This window comes from Tursiops truncatus, chromosome 9 (genome assembly GCF_011762595.2).
Source record: "Tursiops truncatus isolate mTurTru1 chromosome 9, mTurTru1.mat.Y, whole genome shotgun sequence".
In the NCBI taxonomy this organism is placed as follows: domain Eukaryota; kingdom Metazoa; phylum Chordata; class Mammalia; order Artiodactyla; family Delphinidae; genus Tursiops; species Tursiops truncatus.
The window spans coordinates 79521124-79526222 of record NC_047042.1 but is presented as its reverse complement, the minus strand read 5'-3'; the positions used below and the strand labels follow the sequence as shown (position 1 = coordinate 79526222).

Sequence of the window (5099 nt, the reverse complement as noted above, 5' to 3'; positions counted from 1 at the left end):
AGTCAGTTGCTATATGATTCAGCTTTAGGTGTTCCTGCAGTTTTTAACTGTGCCACAGTTCTTCAGGGTTTAAAATAAAGCTTCCTGGTTATACCTTACCACAGGAAGTACGGTTTGGGGTTATCTTTTGTCTTTTTTCTCTCTCGTTTCTTTCTTCCTCCTGTCTTACCTTCCTCTTTTCCTTTCTTTTTCTTTTTGTTTCCACTGCATTTACTACCAATATAAAAAAATGTTAAAATGAAAAAACAAACTATTCTTAGTTCTCCAGTGGTTCTCATCCCTCCTTCTTCCCCACACAGCTCCTGACCTATTTCCTCAGGGTCAGTTCAAAACTGGACCTGGTGCTCGCTTCAGCAGCACATTTACTAAAACTGGAAGGATACAGAGAAGATTAGCGTGGTCCCTGCGCAAGGATGACACACAAATTCGTGAAGGGTTCCGTATTTTTGAAAAAATACTGGACCTGTTCACTGGTGTTTTCACAGAAAACAACCAACGCCAGGGATGCAGAGGCAGAGAGTGGGAAGAGGGCGACAGTACTATCCAGGTTCCACCAAAGGCAGGCCAGGTGGAGAGGCACAAAATTCAAACAAAAGGGCTGATGGCCTCACAGTGACATAGTCTAACTAAAATGGACTGGAAAGGAACTACAGAAGGCCCCTCAGAGGCTTTATAAAACATCTCAGCGGCTGTGTCCTACCCACGATAACTGACTCCAGGAGAAGGATGAAGAGGCCAGGGAAAGTTGTGGAAAGTTTCACATGTCAGGAGGTGGGGAAAGTCTAGAAGGCACAAAGAGCCTCACTCATTTTGACAGAAAAATTTCCTCTAGTGTTAGGAAGTCACAAAATGCCAAGGACGCTGAGAAAAGCTATGAGGGGGAGGGGATGCAGAGTGTCACAAGACACAGCGATCACAGACCACGGCGGTGGGGATCGTGCTACTGAGGCAGAAACTACGGAGTCCAAGAGCAGGGAGAGTGGCCTTTCAGGAAGTGACTCTGGTGAGAGAGAGGAAGATCCAGGAAGCAGCTGAAGGGAGCAAAGATGGGGTCCTGAGGCAAGGCTCTGGAGGCTGGATCAGAAGAAAGGGCACCAGTGATGAAACACAACTCTGGGGCGGGTGTCAGTGACTGAGGTCGGGGGTGGAACAGCCGCACAGTAGCCATCACAAGGCACAGGGAAATAAATGGCTGTTGGCCATAGAGGGCCCCTTCCAGGCTGGTGGGAAGGCACCGTCTCACAGAGGTCCACTGATGCCTGGGTGGCAGAAGGCACAGAGGTCTTCATATCAACAATGGCCCTTTTTGGCACTGTTGGCAGAGAGGGTGGTGGGATCTGTCTTCCATAACCTGGGGTCCATCCTAGGGCTGGCAGGCATTCTTGTTAAGGGGCCAGTTGTGAGTGTTCAAGGGTGTCTCTCTTCTTTGTGAAGGCCTCCCCTGGAGGGACCCCCTTGGCCTGGTCCAGGAAGGAGGTTCAGCACTGACTCCCCCACCAACCATGACCATATGGGCCAGACCAGGGACCTAAGCCTCCTTGAATTGGGCCTCTACCCTAAGGAGGAAACGGGAGACTCCCCACTGGTGCAATCATGGGTCCCCTTGGTCCTAGAGGGCCTCTGGGAAGAGCAGTGAACCCCCCATCCTGTCTGGGGTCTCTTCCCCTCTGGAGATGGGGGCTGCAGTGGCCGTGGCTGCCCCTGCTGATTCTGCTTCTTTCCTTTCAGCATCGTGGTGATGGCAACGGCTGCAGCGGGTTTTCCCGTTCTTCCTTTTGAAAGCAGGTTGTCCTATCCAAGCGTTTCTGGAAATTCTCAGGGAAAGTTACGTATTTCTTTTTCTGACTTCTAGCAGACAGCTGATTTCAGACCTGACCTTCACTCTTTGAAGTTCTCCAAGGTGATGACTGCTGAAAGCATTCTCACATTAATTCATTCTAAGTGTGGGCATAAGCCCCTCCCTGAGAGGAAACAATTATCTTTAGGAAAAACATCACTGTAACCACAGAAAAGGTAAAACCAAATTCTATATACTCCAGGCTCAGCGTCAAAGCAGATATACCTTCCCTGTCTCCACCTTTCCAGCCTCCCAAAGTTTCTGTAAAATTTTAAAACAAACAAACAGAAGTCTCCCGCAGTGCGTGGCTTGCTGTGAACGCCCAGTACTCAGAGATAGAGAAGGCACTTCTTCCCTTTGTGAACACACTCCTGGATTTATGGCATTTTTCTTTTACTTTGGTCATTCTCAAAAATCATGTTCATTGTTTGAGGGATAACCTATTCCTGAAGACATCAACCTTGAAATTCCAAACATCAGTTTTGCACTGGAAATATAACAACATAATAGGTAAAAGTAGACGCACTAACTTATGAACCTCTGTTAAATCACCAAAATAGGTGTTTTGTTTTTAATTTTTGAAACCAAATATTATGAATATCATCAAATGTTTAAAATACCTCATTAGCAGGTTTTGGCAGTTGAAACCCCATTTTAAATTGAATAGCATTTTAGAAAAATTATGTAAACTACCGATGAGATAAACACATTGAGTAAGCAAAAATGCCTACATTTCAATTTGATGGCATGCATGTATCCCTAATCTGTATGGGGGAAGCCTGGTATATCAGATGCCTATGTGATGATGTTTGAGGTTGCCCACAATGGTGAAGGTGGTTTGACCCCTATATACTGGTATATATGTCATATGTATATATATACTTACATATATATACACACATATATATATACTTACTTATTCATTTAAATTTCAGGAGCATGAAGTTAAATAAATTTTATTCCTTAGTTTAGGATGTGCCATCTTCATTATAAAATTTTACTCTTATTTGAATTTATTTGCTTATGTTTTCCCCTTCATCTTTTACCATCACTGCCATTCCTTTCCTCCAATAAGCACACAATGTTAGGATTTTGATAAATATTGTTTATGTAGTATCCTTGTCTCCCTGAGAGGAAATATAGAACAAGATGCTAAAATAAAAATGACACGTAGTGAAGGACTCGACTTTTACTGTACTTTACAAAGGCCCCTTATCTTCAGTGCTGTCCCGCAAACTAAGAACAATAATAATAATGAAATAGTCAAACTAAAAGCATCACTCCTTTCAAATGTTTTGCATACTATCTTAAGGCAACAGAAAAAATGGCTTAAGTGTAAATCCTGTTTTCCAGCAATAATTGTGTTTAAAAGGGATTTTTCCCACAAGGTCTACATTAACTGGTTGAAATTTCTTTCCAACCTGCAGAGTCATAAACTTTTATTTGTTTAAATGCCAATATAGATGTGCAGAGCCTATCTTTACTATACATGAGCTGTGAAGGATTTGAATCATAATTACATGATTTTAAGAGGCACAGAAAACATTACCTCTACTGATTTACTACAGCCTCCTCCATATGCCTCAATTTTTAATACAATAGCACTTACACAGAAGGTGGAGAGGCACACAGATTGAGAAATAGATACTCTTCTATATTATTATAAATTAATGGTGCAAAAACAACAGAGATCTTCTTCTCAGTTTTCTAACAGAACACGACAGTATAGCCTTTCTTGAAATGGCAGAGGATGGGTGGGAGAAGGGGACTCGGACTCCTATACACACTAATATTTACTACAAATCACTGCCTTAAAATCAGATGACCAAAGAGACTTATGGCAACTTTATAGGGGATCAGCCCTCTGAATGTAATAAACACATCATATTGACTAAACTTTTAAATTAAATTCTGTTTTTTAAATTGTTTTCCCACATTTTTTTACAAAAATAAATTCTAGTATTTTTGTTGACGGTGATGTCAGTAGTGTTTTAAAATAAGTAACACTGTAAATCTGATAGGGAATACTGGGGTGAAAGAATTGAACTAGTTATTCCAACTTCTTGAAAGCAAGCATTATGCCTTGAACTTGGTTTATATTGATGATGGCCCTGTGCAAGACACTAGGCAAGTTGAAGAATAATAAGTCTCTATTATGTATTGTTGATAATAAGATCAATCTGTATGCTTTAGATTAGAATGAACTTTCTCTTTTATATTCATAGACTCATGCATATAACTCATAGTTATAGGATAACCTGATGAGAATTAGAGCTTGGGCTTAATAAAATTCAGTTTTCACCAAGGAACAATAAAGAGACAGCACATTAAAACCATACTGTACTGAAATATAGGGCACTGAAGTGAAAAATAAAAGTAAGAAGATGTAGGAAGTGAAATTGTAACATACATTTATAAGTATTTTCAGCCAGAGTTGCCCAAGGCCTAATGAAAAAGGTAGTAACTGGATATTCATCTCGTATCATAGGGATTCCACACGTCATGAAAAACGTGGCAAATAGGCAGAAAAAAAAAAGGTTACAACAAGTTGAATAAAAAAATCAGTGAAGATTTTATAAGATCATTAAAAAGATAACATTTCAAAATGGAAAGAGTAGTCTATTAAAGTTAAATGGACAAAAGAATTTGGTATAGATGTAGTGTTATTAGATATTATAATATTGATACTAAGCATCATTATCATATCTAAAAATCACTGAGACCTACCATGAAGCAAACACTATACCGGTATCTATCAATTCCTCCTGGTAGCTACAATTTGCAGGTAAGTAAATTAAGGCTGTTAAGAGTTCCCACAGCCTTACGATGAGATCAAATAATTTGCCATGAGTCTGACGGAACTAGTCTTAAATTCCAGTTTGTCTACCTCATCCATCAGTAGAATCACCTTAGTTAAATATTTTAACCTTTAACCTCCTGCTTAATTGAGACTTATTTTATTAAATCGGGTTTGTTGTTAAAAAAATGCACTTTATTTAGTAGCTCATTTGTGTCACTGATGCAGTATTCTAAAGATTTTTTTTTTTAATGTGGGCCATTTTTAAAGTCGTTATTGGAATTGTTACAATATTGCTTCTGTTTTATGTTTTGGTTTTTTTGGCCATGAGGCATGTGGGATCTTAGCTCCCTGACCAGGAATCAAACTCGCAGCCCCTGCATTGTAAGGCAAAGTCTTAACCACTGGACCACCAGGGAAGTCCCTGATGCAGTATTTTAAACTCTTAAAGAACAGTGGGTTTGC

At 40.1% G+C, this 5099-nt stretch overlaps 1 non-coding gene across 1 annotated transcript; it reads left to right on the top strand.

Moving 5' to 3' along the window:
* Positions 1-341: 341 nt before the first annotated feature.
* Positions 342-448, top strand: LOC117313694 (U6 spliceosomal RNA). Its single transcript, XR_004528278.1, has one exon. It is a non-coding gene; the product is annotated as a U6 spliceosomal RNA (small nuclear RNA).
* Positions 449-5099: the final 4651 nt, after the last annotated feature.